Genomic DNA, 19,296 nt, shown 5'->3' on the forward strand with positions numbered 1-19,296 from the left:
TTCCTGTCCTTACCACAGACAGCCCAATCCTCCCTGACACACTTACACAAATGTACAGGTCACTACCTTCCTTAACACCTGCAAATTATTAGGCTGTTAGGCTGTTGGTCTCAATGACTACAGGTTGTTCTATCGGGATGTAGTTATGTGACTGGTGGTCAGGAGACTGCCGGTCACAATACCTCCCCCTACATCCTGCACGCTCACAATCCCGACGGTCGGCATGCTGACCAACAGGGACTATTCCCACTCCTCGGTGTCCACGACACCCATAGAGTGGGAATAGAACCCTTGGTGACACCGGGCCTGCAAGAAGCTTGTTGCCCTCGACCCCCCTGCCGGCATTCCGCTGCTGGGATGCCGGCATCGGTAAGCTGACCGGCGGTCTCCTGACTGGCGGTTACGCAATACACACCCATTCTATCCCCATCCACTGCAAAACTGAGGACACAAAGACAAGCAGGAGATGAAGCTTAATAACAAAAGGAGTTGTATAGATAGTGCTATATGGATGGTGTAATGCGTCACAGCACTGAGGTCATGGCATAGCCAGATTAAGGGGGGGATGCTGGGCATACTGTATCCCTGGCCCCCCTTTGTCAGGGGCCCCCCCGGACAGAGCACACTGACATCACTAGCTTTTCCTCTTATGCAACAGAACCAGGCACCCAGAATGCGAGTAGGACAGTATGCAGTGCAGGCAAGACACAGGAGTATCACTTTCATGAGATACCGACCAGAGTAGAGATAGGAGGGTGGAGAGAGCTGTAAATGACACAAGGATCCCAGCTTCTCCTCCTCCCTGCCTGGGAGTCTGGGTCCTGTTACCTGCTATCTTATGAGGGTCTATACAGAGACGCACACACAGAGTCCTCCTGCGTCCTGTCCCAGTGTGCAAGTAGCACAGAGGATACTGCTATTCTTGCATGTGAAAGATAAATTATAGATTTTATTTTTCTATGTGCATTTTAAGGTTAAGTTGCCTTCATTGTATTACAAGTAACTTTTATAAAATACTTGTCTTTCAATTAGGTGGGGCTATAAAAAGTACCCAGGCATTATTAAACTATTAGTTTAAATATAATATACACCATTGGTTAAAATTTAATATACAAAATCCATACATCCCAACATAACACTTTACAGGAGGGACAAAGTGTTCTCTACCTGGACTTCCTTCTTAAGTTATGATTGCAATCACTTGCGTTGAAATACTTTCTCATCAATTATATAGTTTAACACAGGTGACACCAGTCATATATGCACAATCTAATATACATCCCCCTCTTCATCAGGGTCTGTCTTAGGCTTAATCCGGTCCTGGGTCATGGGTTTGATTCCCACCATGGCCCTAACTGTGTGGAGTTTGTATATTCTCCCCATGCTTGTGTGGGTTTCGTTCGGGTGCTCCAGTTTCCTCCCAGAATCTTAAAATATACTGGTAGGTTAATTGGCTCCCAACAAAAAGTTAACCCTAGCGTGTACGTGTGTGCATGTACATGTGTTTTTAGGGCAGACTACATGTGATGAGAAAATGTTAAACGGAATCACAAATATGCATGTAGTGTATTTACCATAACAATGTTCTTTTAAACTAAAAAAAATTGTTAGCATCCTACTTTTATATGCCGTTGAGATATAATTTAACCAGTATTATTATATTAAATTAACTTTTATGACTTCTATTACATATACATATTATGCTTTCCAATTTTGGCTTCTTGCTTGTCTGGAAATTAAATAGGAAAGTGGGAACTTGTACAAAATAACATTGGTAGGTCACATATTAATAGAACAAATGTATGTGAAGAAGCGCCTATCGAGAAATGGCAGAGGACCCAAAAGTTAAGAATGCCTGATCATGAAAGTAATTTTTGTGTAAACTTGTCTTTATTTTAAGGATGACTCTCTCCAAGTCCCAGTGTCCAATAACCTACGGTTCTATGTTTGTACTGATATTCTAGAGAAACACCTGATTATACAGGTGATTTTGAAATGAGAGAAGTGAAATGCTGAACTTTTCTATTATAAAATGAATGCTGAAAATGTGCGAGTCATTAACGCATAAATGAAAACAGGTTAATAGTGTATCTAATAGAGTTCACAAATAAGGAATCTATATTAATTTATACACACATTTTACAATGAGACAAACATCATGCTATCGTAACCTTTACCGCCATAGTTGCAAGTCTCATTCTTGCATACAGTACCTCCCAACATGACCCTCTCCAGGAGGAACAAAATGCTCTCTTTCTGGACTTTTCTCTTAATTTAGGATTGCCAGCACCTGTTTTGAACACGTTAATAGATAAGAAAGGTATTTTGCACAGGTGATGGCAATCATACTGTACATTAAGAAAGAAGTCCAAGAGCAGAGCATTCTGTCCCTCCTGGAGAGTGTCAATTTGGGAGGTACTGTATGTGGTGGGTTAATCCAATTAGATGTGAGTTGTTTCATGAAACTCGCAGACAGTCACACGAAGGAGCGCTCCCTAGAATTCTCCAATCCTATTAAAAATTAGAGATGAGCGCCGGAAATTTTTCGGGTTTTGTGTTTTGGTTTTGGGTTCGGTTCCGCGGCCGTGTTTTGGGTTCGACCGCGTTTTGGCAAAACCTAACCGAATTTTTTTTGTCGGATTCGGGTGTGTTTTGGATTTGGATGTTTTTTTCAAAAAACACTAAAAAACAGCTTAAATCATAGAATTTGGGGGTCATTTTGATCCCAAAGTATTATTAACCTCAAAAATCATAATTTACACTCATTTTCAGTCTATTCTGAATACCTCACACCTCACAATATTATTTTTAGTCCTAAAATTTGCACCTAGGTCGCTGGATGACTAAGCTAAGCGACCCTAGTGGCCGACACAAACACCGGGCCCATCTAGGAGTGTCACTGCAGTGTCACGCAGGATGTCCCTTCCAAAAAACCCTCCCCAAACAGCACATGACGCAAAGAAAAAAAGAGGCGCAATGAGGTAGCTGTGTGAGTAAGATAAGCGACCCTAGTGGCCGACACAAACACCGGGCCCATCTAGGAGTGGCACTGCAGTGTCACGCAGGATGTCCCTTCCAAAAAACCCTCCCCAAACAGCACATGACGCAAAGAAAAAAAGAGGCGCAATGAGGTAGCTGTGTGAGTAAGATAAGCGACCCTAGTGGCCGACACAAACACCGGGCCCATCTAGGAGTGGCACTGCAGTGTCACGCAGGATGTCCCTTCCAAAAAACCCTCCCCAAACAGCACATGACACAAAGAAAAAAAGAGGCGCAATGAGGTAGCTGTGTGAGTAAGATAAGCGACCCTAGTGGCCGACACAAACACCGGGCCCATCTAGGAGTGGCACTGCAGTGTCACGCAGGATGTCCCTTCCAAAAAACCCTCCCCAAACAGCACATGACGCAAAGAAAAATTAAAGAAAAAAGAGGTGCAAGATGGAATTGTCCTTGGGCCCTCCCACCCACCCTTATGTTGTATAAACAGGACATGCACACTTTAACCAACCCATCATTTCAGTGACAGGGTCTGCCACACGACTGTGACTGAAATGACGGGTTGGTTTGGACCCCCACCAAAAAAGAAGCAATTAATCTCTCCTTGCACAAACTGGCTCTACAGAGGCAAGATGTCCACCTCATCATCATCCTCCGATATATCACCGTGTACATCCCCCTCCTCACAGATTATCAATTCGTCCCCACTGGAATCCACCATCTCAGCTCCCTGTGTACTTTGTGGAGGCAATTGCTGCTGGTCAATGTCTCCGCGGAGGAATTGATTATAATTCATTTTAATGAACATCATCTTCTCCACATTTTCTGGATGTAACCTCGTACGCCGATTGCTGACAAGGTGAGCGGCGGCACTAAACACTCTTTCGGAGTACACACTTGTGGGAGGGCAACTTAGGTAGAATAAAGCCAGTTTGTGCAAGGGCCTCCAAATTGCCTCTTTTTCCTGCCAGTATAAGTACGGACTGTGTGACGTGCCTACTTGGATTCTTTCAATGGTGAGAGAATCATATGCAGTGACAGTAGACGACATGTCCGTAATCGTTGTCAGGTCCTTCAGTCCGGACCAGATGTCAGCATCAGCAGTCGCTTCAGACTGCCCTGCATCACCGCCAGCGGGTGGGCTCGGAATTCTGAGCCTTTTCCTCGCACCCCCAGTTGCGGGAGAATGTGAAGGAGGAGATGTTGACAGGTCGCGTTCCGCTTGACTTGACAATTTTCTCACCAGCAGGTCTTTCAACCCCAGCAGACTTGTGTCTGCCGGAAAGAGAGATCCAAGGTAGGCTTTAAATCTAGGATCGAGCACGGTGGCCAAAATGTAGTGCTCTGATTTCAACAGATTGACCACCCGTGAATCCTTGTTAAGCGAATTAAGGGCTCCATCCACAAGTCCCACATGCCTAGCGGAATCGCTCCGTGTTAGCTCCTCCTTCAATGTCTCCAGCTTCTTCTGCAAAAGCCTGATGAGGGGAATGACCTGACTCAGGCTGGCAGTGTCTGAACTGACTTCACGTGTGGCAAGTTCAAAGGGCATCAGAACCTTGCACAACGTTGAAATCATTCTCCACTGCACTTGAGACAGGTGCATTCCACCTCCTATATCGTGCTCAATTGTATAGGCTTGAATGGCCTTTTGCTGCTCCTCCAACCTCTGAAGCATATAGAGGGTTGAATTCCACCTCGTTACCACTTCTTGCTTCAGATGATGGCAGGGCAGGTTCAGTAGTTTTTGGTGGTGCTCCAGTCTTCTGTACGTGGTGCCTGTACGCCGAAAGTGTCCCGCAATTCTTCTAGCCACCGACAGCATCTCTTGCATGCCCCTGTCGTTTTTTAAAAAATTCTGCACCACCAAATTCAAGGTATGTGCAAAACATGGGACGTGCTGGAATTTGCCCATATTTAATGCACACACAATATTGCTGGCGTTGTCCGATGCCACAAATCCACAGGAGAGTCCAATTGGGGTAAGCCATTCCGCGATGATCTTCCTCAGTTGCCGTAAGAGGTTTTCAGCTGTGTGCGTATTCTGGAAAGCGGTGATACAAAGCGTAGCCTGCCTAAGAAAGAGTTGGCGTTTGCGAGATGCTGCTACTGGTGCCGCCGCTGCTGTTCTTGCGGCGGGAGTCCATACATCTACCCAGTGGGCTGTCACAGTCATATAGTCCTGACCCTGCCCTGCTCCACTTGTCCACATGTCCGTGGTTAAGTGGACATTGGGTACAACTGCATTTTTTAGGACACTGGTGAGTCTTTTTCTGACGTCCGTGTACATTCTCGGTATCGCCTGCCTAGAGAAGTGGAACCTAGATGGTATTTGGTAACGGGGGCACACTGCCTCAATAAATTGTCTAGTTCCCTGTGAACTAACGGCGGATACCGGACGCACGTCTAACACCAACATAGTTGTCAAGGCCTCAGTTATCCGCTTTGCAGCAGGATGACTGCTGTGATATTTCATCTTCCTCGCAAAGGACTGTTGGACAGTCAATTGCTTACTGGAAGTAGTACAAGTGGGCTTACGACTTCCCCTCTGGGATGACCATCGACTCCCAGCAGCAACAACAGCAGCGCCAGCAGCAGTAGGCGTTACACGCAAGGATGCATCGGAGGAATCCCAGGCAGGAGAGGACTCGTCAGAATTGCCAGTGACATGGCCTGCAGGACTATTGGCATTCCTGGGGAAGGAGGAAATTGACACTGAGGGAGTTGGTGGGGTGGTTTGCGTGAGCTTGGTTACAAGAGGAAGGGATTTACTGGTCAGTGGACTGCTTCCGCTGTCGCCCAAAGTTTTTGAACTTGTCACTGACTTATTATGAATGCGCTGCAGGTGACGTATAAGGGAGGATGTTCCGAGGTGGTTAACGTCCTTACCCCTACTTATTACAGCTTGACAAAGGCAACACACGGCTTGACACCTGTTGTCCGCTTTTCTGTTGAAATACCTCCACACTGAAGAGCTGATTTTTTTGGTATTTTCACCAGGCATGTCAACGGCCATATTCCTCCCACGGACAACAGGTGTCTGCCCGGGTGCCTGACTTAAACAAACCACCTCACCATCAGAATCCTCCTGGTCAATTTCCTCCCCAGCGCCAGCAACACCCATATCCTCCTCATCCTGGTGTACTTCAACACTGACATCTTCAATCTGACTATCAGGAACTGGACTGCGGGTGCTCCTTCCAGCACTTGCAGGGGGCGTGCAAATGGTGGAAGGCGCATGCTCTTCACGTCCAGTGTTGGGAAGGTCAGGCATCGCAACCGACAAAATTGGACTCTCCCTGTGGATTTGGGATTTCGAAGAACGCACAGTTCTTTGCTGTGCTTTTGCCAGCTTGAGTCTTTTCAGTTTTCTAGCGAGAGGCTGAGTGCTTCCATCCTCATGTGAAGCTGAACCACTAGCCATGAACATAGGCCAGGGCCTCAGCCGTTCCTTGCCACTCCGTGTGGTAAATGGCATATTGGCAAGTTTACGCTTCTCCTCCGACAATTTTACTTTAGGTTTTGGAGTCCTTTTTTTACTGATATTTGGTGTTTTGGATTTGACATGCTCTGTACTATGACATTGGGCATCGGCCTTGGCAGACGACGTTGCTGGCATTTCATCGTCTCGGCCATGACTAGTGGCAGCAGCTTCAGCACGAGGTGGAAGTGGATCTTGATCTTTCCCTAATTTTGGAACCTCAACATTTTTGTTCTCCATATTTTAATAGGCACAACTAAAAGGCACCTCAGGTAAACAATGGAGATGGATGGATACTAGTATACAATTATGGATGGACTGCCGAGTGCCGACACAGAGGTAGCTACAGCCGTGAACTACCGTACTGTGTCTGCTGCTAATATAGACTGGTTGATAATGAGATGTAGTATGTATAAAGAAGAAATAAAAAAAAAACCACGGGTAGGTGGTATACAATTATGGATGGACTGCCGAGTGCCGACACAGAGGTAGCTACAGCCGTGGACTACCGTACTGTACTGTGTCTGCTGCTAATATAGACTGGATGATAATGAGATGTAGTATGTATAAAGAAGAAAGAAAAAAAAACCACGGGTAGGTGGTATACAATTATGGATGGACTGCCGAGTGCCGACACAGAGGTAGCTACAGCCGTGAACTACCGTACTGTGTCTGCTGCTAATATAGACTGGTTGATAATGAGATGTAGTATGTATAAAGAAGAAAGAAAAAAAAAACCACGGGTAGGTGGTATACAATTATGGATGGACTGCCGAGTGCCGACACAGAGATAGCTACAGCCGTGGACTACCGTACTGTACTGTGTCTGCTGCTAATATAGACTGGATGATAATGAGATGTAGTATGTATAAAGAAGAAAGAAAAAAAAACCACGGGTAGGTGGTATACAATTATGGATGGACTGCCGAGTGCCGACACAGAGGTAGCTACAGCCGTGGACTACCGTACTGTACTGTGTCTGCTGCTAATATAGACTGGATGATAATGAGATGTAGTATGTATAAAGAAGAAAGAAAAAAAAACCACGGGTAGGTGGTATACAATTATGGATGGACTGCCGAGTGCCGACACAGAGGTAGCTACAGCCGTGGACTACCGTACTGTACTGTGTCTGCTGCTAATATAGACTGGATGATAATGAGATGTAGTATGTATAAAGAAGAAAGAAAAAAAAAACCACGGGTAGGTGGTATACAATTATGGATGGACTGCCGAGTGCCGACACAGAGGTAGCTACAGCCGTGAACTACCGTACTGTGTCTGCTGCTAGTATAGACTGGATGATAAATAATGATATAAAAAATATATATATATCACTACTGCAGCCGGACAGGTATATATTATATAATGAGGGACCTGCTGGACACTGTCTGTCAGCAGAATGAGTTTTTTAATTTTTATAGAATAAAAAAACACCACACAAGTCACACGACGAATGTACTTTTTCAGGCAGACAATCACAATATACTATACTGGTGGTCAGTGTGGTCAGGTCACTGGTCACAGTGGTCAGTGGTCAGTCACACTGGCAGTGGCACTCTGGCAGCAAAAGTGTGCACTGTTTAATATGTACTCCTGGCTCCTGCTATAACCTATAACTGCTCCCCAGTCTCCCCCACAATTAAGCTGTGTGAGCACAGTCAGATATTATACATAGATGATGCAGCACACTGGGCTGAGCACAGATATGGTATGTGAGTGTGACTGAGTCACTGTGTATCGTTTTTTTCAGGCAGAGAACAAGAACAGAACGGATTATTAAATAATAATAAATTATAAAACTGCACTGGTGGGTCAGGTCACTGGTCATCAGTCACTAGTATAACTCCTCCTAAGCTCCAGTAAGTAAATGAAGTGTCTCACTCTCACTCTCCTATCTATTTTAATTTCTAAACGGAGAGGACGCCAGCCACGTCCTCTCCCTATCAATCTCAATGCACGTGTGAAAATGGCCGCGACGCGCGGCTCCTTATATAGAATCCGAGTCTCGCGATAGAATCCGAGCCTCGCGAGAATCCGACAGCGTGATGATGACGTTCGGGCGCGCTCGGGTTAACCGAGCAAGGCGGGAAGATCCGAGTCGCTCGGACCCGTGTAAAAAAACATGAAGTTCGGGCGGGTTCGGATTCAGAGAAACCGAACCCGCTCATCTCTATTAAAAATGTCTATTTACAGTACTCGAAGCGGGGGTTGCGAATTGTCAGCCATTCGCAATGTGATGGCAGTGCATGAGAAACCGGGATGACCTTGGACCCCAGAAAAGTGACAATATTATTAGCAGAATCACATAGAAAGGGGTAGATGTTAGTGGGCAAAAATAAAACAGTAGATGCTTTTAAAAGGTGTCAAATGGCTGATTTGAGTTTTGTTTTGTTTTTTAAAGTATAACATTGATAAAAAAGCAAACTTTTTTCATTTACTGTCAAACACAAAAAATGCAAAAGAGTAATATGCTTTTGGGGTACTTTGAGGTGACTTTAAAATTTTTATAAAAATAATATGAAAAGCAATTATTTTTCATAAAAAAGAAATACTCTAATTATATTTGGGGTACATAAAGCAACAAAACAAGTTGATTTTGGAGTAATTTGAGGCCATTTGTTTTAAAACCAAAAAAATGACATATAATTATTGGACTAATGAAGCTAGTTGGAAACTTCCAATTGCCTAATTAGTCATTAGAGGGGTCCAAGGGGTTCTGTACAGTGTCCCAACATTGTAACCTTAAGATAAGGATTATTCCCTACCATCTCTCATCCTGTAAATGCGAGTTTATTCTGCCTGGTTCAATGCAAGTTTCTAATTGTATTGCAAAATGCGTATTTACAGAGAAAATGGCAAGTTGAAATTCACATTCTCTATTTTGTTCTTTACATTCATTGTTATTATTGTATGCCTTTTTCACACAGTGCCAGCTTGTTCTGATGTACTTTGCAATTAAAGAACTTTATTCAAACTCACCAATACCTGAGCTAGTAATGCCCCATGACAGAAAAGCATGCTTCAGTTAATTTAGTCAAGAGCTAATTAACCTACTAGTACTGTATGAGAACCTCAAGATTGAATTAGAAATGGCAATTCACGCTATTCGCAAGTCGCAAAAATGTTACGTGATTTTTCTACAAAAAGCGACCTGGGAGAAGTGCAAAAGAGTTTGAAATTGAACTGCAAATGTAATTTAGAACAGTTCACAGGACCTTACTCGCACCTAATTGAATTGACCCCTATGTCTGCAGTGTGTGTAGAAACTTGAGCACAAAATTGTGGACAATATGTCATACGACAGACCCAGAGTCCAGACGTAATTTTCTGGATTGTGGCCCTTTCGTATACTCTCCCTGACAGGAAGTGCAGACTCTATGGACAGAATTCAATTGTTTGTCCGCCAGCAGCCACTGGATAGCTCCATTTGGGTGCGATGGGCATGATTAGCATAAAATAAAAAAAACAATTGAATTGCACCCCGCCCTACACATCAGATGGTTCATCAGCAATCATGGCTCCAATGTGAGACGTCTCCTTCCTCCAAATGCCTTGTGTCTCATTACACTCAGCTGTACTATCTTAATATCTCCTGGTGCCTCATGCCTCATTACAATTATCTCTGTAATCCTCAGAGCTCCTGGTGCTTAATGCTTATTTCAGTCTGCTGTGCTATCCTGTGTCTCCTGGTGCCTCCACCTCTATAGAGTCTACAGTCAACTGTGTTATTCCCAGATCTCCCGGTGCCCAGTAGCTCCATTCAATCTAACATTTGCCATTACAGTTAATAGTATAATCCCCAACCACTCCAAGGACCTCATGATTCACTTCAACTATCTGTGCCTTCTCCTTGTCAAACACTTTCCTACCAGGCCTGCATGGTGTCTGCAGCAAATCCCACACCACCTTGCACCTTGGAATAAACAGAGACAAAGCAGCACAGATCCCACATTATCCATAACGTTTCTGTGGATTCCTCACACAATATCCATGCTCTACTAACAGCCTGGCTTATTTTGAACCCAAGGCTCTAATGCTATGAGGAAGATATTCTAAAGCCTGTGCTGTTGACCAGTTATATCACCTTTTTTTCTGGACAAATATCTAAAATTTCAAATGGATCTCCCTCACATTCTGTATGTCTTCAAGTTCACAGGAAAGCATAACACACAGTCACACCTTCTCCGTGACCTCCCTCTCCTGTCCGGTGTCTCATCTCCTCCCCAGGGCCGAGCTCACAGCCGGCTCCACCTCCTCACTCACTGCATACTGTGCCAGTCTGTGTGCCAATGAGTGAGGCAGAGATGGCTGAGTGGTCGGCTCCGGGGAGTAGATGAGGTTGTGGGAGGTTGTGGCCACCCAAAGTGACTATGGAGAAGGTGTGTGTGTTAATATTGCCCTGATCGCACCTTCTCCTCTTGATCTAGCACATTTGCCTCCTCCATGCCGTCTGCACCAAGCATTCTGCTAATAATCTATTATATAATCCTGTGCCTGAGTGTCTAGCAGTTGCTCATTAGAGAGATACTGGTAGGCGCTGCCTCCACCTCCCCTCATAGCTCTCAATCTGCCAGATAGACTCACCTACAGCCTCTCTTCTCTCCAGCCAGCACTACTACATCATCAGCTGGTTTTCCACACCACACCCAAAAACACCCAACCCCTGATTGGGGAGGATGACAGAGATGAGGTAGAGGTAGGGGACAGAAATGAAAGAGAGTGCAGGAGAGAGACAGATGAAAGAGAGCTAATTTTTCTTTCATACCCCAAAAATCTGGAGGATCTTAGTGGAGGGTGATCAAATGTGACTGTTGTTTCCGTGGATCTGGTTTAAATCCTGTCCTGATTTTCTTCTATTTTTTTATTTCTTCACTGACATGTTGGAAAAAGAAGCATGCACTCTAAGCAAAAAGAATACCAATAGTGAAAACAATGACTACAATTAACATGGAGTATTAATGAGGTTCATAGAGCGTTTGGCCAAAAATGCGGCCCTTCCACCACTTCAAGGTGAATCCCATCAGGTGGGTCCCTAACATCCCTAATACTAACAGAACATAAATTAATTTATCCAGGTCTTACCTGTAATAGTGCCCACTCTAATATATAGATAGCAATGTGGGAAACCTTTACTGATTAATATCACCTAAGGGCAGATGGGAGAAGGAGTCTCACCTTTCAAATGGACAATATATACACAAATATAATGAAATTATTATTTATCAGTATTCTTAGTGTTTAGAATGTGTACCTGCATTTTCTTTTTCTTGCATGGTACTACATGTCTCATTACGGTAGTACCTCTACTATTTTAAAATTAGGGTGTGTAGTCCAACTGAGTGGTAATAGAACCTGTGGTGAGTGAAGTGAGTCATCGAGCCCGTGCGTGGCGAGCGCAGAGAGATTCCAGCAGACAGGGTGCACTGTCGGTATAATGATTTCATATGTATTCGCTACCTACACATTATTCTGGAGGGACGGCATGCACCTTGATGTTCATGGCAGCATGAAAAGTTTAAAGTCAAAGTGGGGCTTTGACTTTAAACTTAGGTCATGCTCTTATGACTTGTCATGCTCTTATGACTTGTCCTGTTTTGCACCTTCATGCTGACTGGGGTCAACATGGTGCAAAAGGCTCCATGTGCTTGAAAAAACTTAAGGGACAGCTGGAAAATGTATCCATACTGTCAGCATGAACCTAACTTAATTCTGTGCTCAAAGAAGCTATGAGTGATAATATGCGCATATACTCTCTCATAATACCTGCAAGGGTGTATAAATTATGCTGTTTATTAAATGGCAGTACGGATGGTGTAATGGTTAGCATTACTGCCTCACAGCGCTGAGGGCATGGGTTCGATTCCCACCATGGTCATAACTGTGTGGAGTTTGTATATTCTCCCTGTGCTTGCATGGGTTTCCTCCGGGTACTCCGGTTTCCTCCCACAATTCAAAAATATACTGGTAGGTTAATTGTCTCCCAACAAAAATTAACCCTAGCGTGAATGTGATTCTGTGTGTACATGTGATAGGGAATCTAGATTGTAAGCTCCACTGGGGCAGGGACTGATGTGAATGGGCAAATATTATCTGTAAAGTGCTGCAGAATATGTGTGCGCTATATAAATAACTGGTAGTAATAATAATAATAATAATAAAATTATCAAACTGGCTCAATTTTTTTAACAAGCAAACTGTTTTTCTTTAGAAAGATCGCATCTGCTGTTTTATGTTTTATCCTGCACATGAACATACTGTACATAAATTATGTATTTTCAAGCTAAGTGATTTATGTGTGTATTATGCTTTTTCGTTTGTTTTAAGAGGTTGTATTTTAGTATGCATCACTCATAAATGTAAGCATGTCAGGCTTTAGAAGCATAATGTAATTACATATATAATGGTAAATGGAAATGAGGATAGTGATGTATTACTATACTACAGTGATTATCACATTCTTAATTTATAGATAAAAACTGTGTTTATTATAGTTTTCTTTTTTATGGTTTGCCTAAAATAGGATATGACAATCCAGGAAAAGAAAAAAATGGTGTTGCACACACTTAGCAGCACACGTACAGTGTGTAGAACTTGTTGTGATCACATTAGGGCAAAATGAGAGAACATTTTAAATGTGAATAATTAATAAAGGAAGGAGCAGATAACATTTTAAAATCACTGCAAAATAGCTTTATCAATCATTCTGTACATGAAGCTATGTACAATTTGGCATATTTTCATTGAAAGTACTGTATTTGGGTAGGACGGCTTCTTGTAAGAGTATTCCAGAAGTTCAAAAATGTTGAATGACATTATTTAACCACTTACCTGGCACGGCTACATGGGATGCAATGGCAGCCAGCTGGGTTATCTCTGACATGGTTGCATCCCATGTGATATTGCCATCCCGCGTCATCCCCTGTCTATTATACAAGAAAGCTCCTAGTGCTGGTTCGGCACCACAGGAGTGGTCTGTAACCACTGCAGAAATTCACTCCAGAAATTGTACCCCAGAATGCCATTTTTTCAGTTCTATATTTAAATGTTTAAAAAATATATTCAATGCTTATTTATTTAATTCAAAATACAAAAAACAATTTGTGATCACTTTTTTGTTATTAGCCACTTAAGGTGTAAAAAGAAATCAATTTTCTTTAGAGTGTTCCTTAAATAGCAGAGCAATTTTTTTGTTTTTCTTTCTATAGTACTGAGAGAATATATGTTTCTTCTTAATGCAGGTCATACATCTACAGCCCGGCATACATCTACAGCCCGGATTCCCCATTTTGCAGATCCGATCCATCGATTCGGGACCCAATTTGCCAACAGGTGCCCATTGATGATCGGCAATCCATAATGGGATCAGGAAAAAACAGCAGGTTAAAGATCCCAGACTCGCTGATTTATTTATTTATTTGTGAGGGGGGGGCTCCTACCACCACTATAATGCTGGATAAGATATCCTGCACAGTGTGATATTTTTATTCATTGATTTTTTTCCATGCTCTCCATCACATCAATGCACCCTCTGACCCCTTCATGTCATGGCCAGTCCCATTTCCTCCAGACTACCAAATTATCCCCGACCTCACCCCCATTATCTCCAGCACTAAAATGTACTGCCCATTGTAATCAACCCTAATCAACCTCTGCCTCTCGTGAATCTTTGACCCTGTCACGATGTACTCTCCCTCTTCCCCTCTAAGGTCTGTTTATGGCCTGTTCCTCACCTCCTCTCTGATATCCACTTCTTCCATGGCCAAAACTTCAACCTTGATGCCCCACTTATGGAATATTTTACCCAAATTTTCCAGACTTTCCCCTATCTTTTAATATTACATGCGGTCTCCCAAACCCCATCTCTACAGTCCCAATATGCCCTACGTTTTATTGTCTCAAAAGTGCCCCCTCTCTCCACACTGAGAGCTTTCACAAGCCCTATCTACCCTCTGTCTCACATTCCAATCTTCTTTGTCAGCCTCATATGTACTTATGTTACATTTACATGTATGTTTACCTGTATTATTCTGGGGGGGGGGGGGGGGGGTATGATTTATCATGTTTGTTAGGTGCTGCTGGATTTTAACAATAATGACTTGTACATATACAGACATTTGTTCAGAAAAGAAAATCAAATGCTAAATAATCTACTGTAAATGGAACTCTAGTACAATTATGAGTTCTATTCATTTTCTTTCCACATTTTTTGGTGGCTATTTCTAATCTACAGCAGAATAAACTAAATTCAGTTACTGATTTAATTGAATTGGACAAATGGGTGACAGCTGGTGAATGAGAATTTCTTGGAAATAACAGGGAAAAAAATGGTTATTTTCTCCATCTGGTGAAAACACAGTCTGAACAGTTCTATCTTTGCCACACAAATGGACAATAAGCATGTTATTTGTTTGAAAAAAATATTTTTTATCATACTTGAATTAAATATGAAGATATACAGTATAATAAAATAAGCTATCAATTCTATTGCAAGAAAGAGCAGGAGTTTGATGGTAAGGGTTAATTCCAAATTGAAAAGACATACTGTAGTAAAAATAATTTTCTTTTGGAACTATCATGGGCAAACAATGGATATTTGTAGGTGACTAATATACAAGATGTGTCCACTTACATCTTTGCTATTTTGCTCAATTTGGCACAACATGCAAAACACGGCTAAGCTGTTTTTCACGAGTTGTGAGTGGATGGATTATAAAATTTTTGTTTGCCATAATAGAATATGTATAAAGTAACATATTAAAGAAGCAAATTAAGAAAAATCACAAGGCATGGCTAAATCTCTGAGTTTATGGAATGCAAAATTGTGCCATACATGGCGGGATATAGCAAAGATGTATGTGGACACATCTGTAGCATACAGTACACGTAATATGCACACACAAGTATATAAATGCTAAATGCTTACAAAATTATACTGTGTACTGTATATACCTCAGACCTTGCATAGTTTACAAAATACATTATACAGTACAGTAGAACAAAAGAGCTGTCACCTGGGAGCCAAAATGGAACAGGTTTGTTTTTTTCAAAGTGTGTTTTACTTGGGCTAAACTTAAGCACATTATTGTATGCATGAAGATTTACCACACAGCAGTTTTGTGTGCGGCCATTACAGTAAACTACAAATGCCAGTACACAGGTGCGGATTGGGAACAAAAAGCGGCCCTGGAAAAATTTGTACAAGTGGCCCCACATGGGCAGCACCAGAGGTGTAAGGTCTAGCCATGGGCCATGGCAGCAGCACCCTCCCCCCAAGACTTTCCAGATAGTGGGCTTGTCCAGCATCAAGGGGGAAGTTAAAAAGAAATAAAATTAAATATTATGAGCACATTATATGATACACCTTCAGAGTTTAGGAAACTCTTTTTTTATTTAATTTAATTTAATTAAATTTAATTCTTTAGAAAGATATATTTTCTTGCTTATTACACCAACCGTATCCCAATCACTATTCACTCAATCTTATATGTCAGCCAAGCAGGCAGACAGAGCATACACTAGATCATCTGCAATCACAGGCTGAGTGGCAAAGTAATTTTCATATATGCAAATTATTTTGCATCTTATTCATTATGTCTATAAAAAGGACCACATGTCCTCAAACTAAACAGGCCCCGCAGGTGCGTTGGCCCACCGGGAATCTTCCCTGTAAACCCTATGGCCAATCCGCCTCTGCCAGTACACATTTGGACCCAGGAGGACCCTTGTACACTTGTAGTGTCAAATGTGTCCATTATAATTGGTGTTCCCAGCACGAAATACAGGTGAAACGCAGAAACTTGGAATATTGTGCAAAAGTTCATTTATTTCAGTAATTCAACTTAAAAGGTGAAACTAATATATTATATAGACTCATTACATGCAAATTGAGATATTTCAAGCAGTTATTTGTTATCATTTTGATGATTGTGGCTTACAGCTCAAGAAAACCCCAAATTACATAAAATCAATAAAAAAATGATTTTTAAATACAGAATTGTTGGCCCTCTGAAAAGTATAATAATGCATATGTACTAAGTACTTGGTTTTGGGTCCCTTCTGTATGAATTACTGCCTCAATGCGGCGTGGCATGGATGCTTCAATAGCAGCCTTCAGCTCTTCTGCATTGTTCGGTCTCATGTCTCTCATCTTTCTCTTGGCAAGGTCAGGTGAGTTTGTTGACCAATCCAGCACAGTAATCCCACGGTCATTGAACCAGCACAGCCCCCAGTCCATAGTTAGTTTGCACTACGAACCTGCATTTAAAATCAGGTGCCTGAAGCACCGGTGGTCAACCAGATGCTGGCACAAAGCCGGCATCATTTTCATACTAAAGGGCATGACGAGAAACTCATACAAGCCAAAAGGGGTAATAAAGGCAGACCGTTCACAGAATGGGACCTGCACGTGCACACTGCCACCACAACCGGGGTTCTAGCAGAAGCATCCAATGCGATCAGATTGCATTGGCTGCTAGCGCAGGACGGGACCTGCGCATGCGCACTGCCACCGCAACCGGGGTTATAGCAGTCTCATCGATTAACGATGCAACCTGAATAACCCCCTAGGTGTGTTTTCCCTGGCCTCTGTGTGAAGCAGTCCTGGTAGGGGTGCAGGGTGTCAGACAGCTGACTTTGCTGAATCTCTGTTAACTCCTCTCCATACTGCACATCTGTCAGGGTACCACCTGACGCAGCCGCTGCTGTCAGATCCAATAATGGCTCTGTTTCCTGGTCCTCCTCTGGAGGCTGCAAACTGCTAACACTCATGTGTCCCTGTTCTGGTAGGCCTTGAGCATATTTATGTGATATACTCTATGTTTTTTCCAGCCCTCCTCACTGGAAATTACATACTGTAGTTCACATCATTTGTGATGTGACGGCGGCGATGCTTTCGCATGTTTAGGGTAGCCCTCTACCTCCGCAGCCTAGCTGCTAAGGCAGCGTATGAGGTCACAATGGTCCGGGCACACATGACGTCCCCTCCCGCCCCACGAACGCCCCTGCCTGTCAATCAGGCAGAGGCATTCGCAGATGTGAGAGGCCATTGCATCTCACTGTGTGCGCACGAGCAGTGCGGCTTCTGCGTGTGCGCACACTTCACAGGGCTTAGGCATGCGAACGCTGCCGCAGCAGCGTTCCATGCTGAATTAGGCCCTCACTGCGGTGAGAAAGGCTTCTATAGGCAATGCCATCTATAGGTGGTGTTGCCTACTGGGTACAGGACGTGCTCTGGAAAGCGTAACTTTATGGAGCTTGATGCATATGTGCACATTGCAACCCCACAGAATTCTATGGGGACTGCAGTGTCGGCGGTCTACATCGATATATCTCTGATATCTGCTGTGGACCATTTTAATACATGAGGAACCATACAGTATATATTGTGGGTAATCCTCCAAAAATGGCAGTTTTCAGAGGTTTCACTGCATTTTGGGCCTAAATCAGTAAGGATTGCAAATTCTGTTAGATAGTAGAATTTACAATCCTTTGGATTGCATGCTGGGGGCCGCCCATCAGAGGGCAAGGCCGCCCAGCATGCTGACCGGAGCCTCCCCTTGTTGAACAAGCAGAAATTGCGAACACATCGCAATTTCTGCTTGTTAGCAGAAACTAAAGAAGCCTCCTGCCGGCGCAGCTTAGCGGGCGCATGCGCAGGATGGGCACTCGCATCTTTGTCTCAAAATTTACGGTTGAATCGCACACTGCAATTCAACCTTAATTAGGCCCTTTGTTGCTTGATATTTCTCACCCATATTGTGGTAAAAATGGGCTTTATAACCAGGGCCGGTTCTAGACTTTGTGGCACACAGGGCGAAAGTTTCCATTGGCACGCCCTCTCCTCCCATGTAAAATAGGGAAGGTGTGTGTCAAATGCGTGCAACATAGGGTCGTAGCTTCAATCGGAAGAGGTGTGGCCACAGAATAGTACCAGTTGACATTACACCTCACAGTATCTTGCGTCAGTCACATTACACCACACAGTAGTACCCCTTATACACATTACGCCAGTTAGAGACCCTTATATAACACAGGAAAAACAAAAACACAATCACCCTTTACATTATGTAATTTTTCCTCTGTCGAAGTCAAAAAATATTGCAGTACACACATCACGTACAAACTACACACAGATGGCCTCCGTACGCGTGCATGTTCTGCCGTGCATGCGCATATTCGCAATTTGCGTATAGGCCGCTCACGCGGTCCTGTGTATTAGCGCGTGGTATGAGTAATTACGGTAGTGTTTGTAATCGCATGGAAAAGCCACAAAAACACATTACATATTAAATCCAAATAGTGCACAATGTACACATAGTCTCCCTGCACCACACCAGCAAGTTACACTAGTTTAAATGGTATAAGAACAAAGGGATTCACCTTTTACAGGATAGGAGGGGACAGAACTAGGTTATAAGGTGGTGTTTGGTATCCAGCTGTAGGGTATATTAAGGGCAATATTCCGGTGTTGGTTTGCAGAAGATCGCACCCTCCTGCGAATAGTTATGCGCAGGAGCAGAATATAAACATTAACTGTATGTACTGTGCTCTTGATATGAGGCGGGAACCCAGAGGAGAACATCTGCAACTGCACCTGGAACAGACATCGCCCACCTATTCAAACTGACCTATGACCTCTCCTGTACTGTAAATGACCATCCCTGTGTCCAATGGACAAAGAGATTACAGTCTCCATTGTGTTAGGTTTTGGACAAATGTATAAAAAGCCAGCTGCAGGCCAGGTCACTATCACAGACTCTGAAGGTCATCTCCTGATGAGGACCGGCCGGGAAGCGCAGGTGAAACCAAAAACGTAT

The sequence above is a fragment of the Pseudophryne corroboree genome, chromosome 3, assembly GCF_028390025.1.
Source record: "Pseudophryne corroboree isolate aPseCor3 chromosome 3, aPseCor3.hap2, whole genome shotgun sequence".
Taxonomy (NCBI): domain Eukaryota; kingdom Metazoa; phylum Chordata; class Amphibia; order Anura; family Myobatrachidae; genus Pseudophryne; species Pseudophryne corroboree.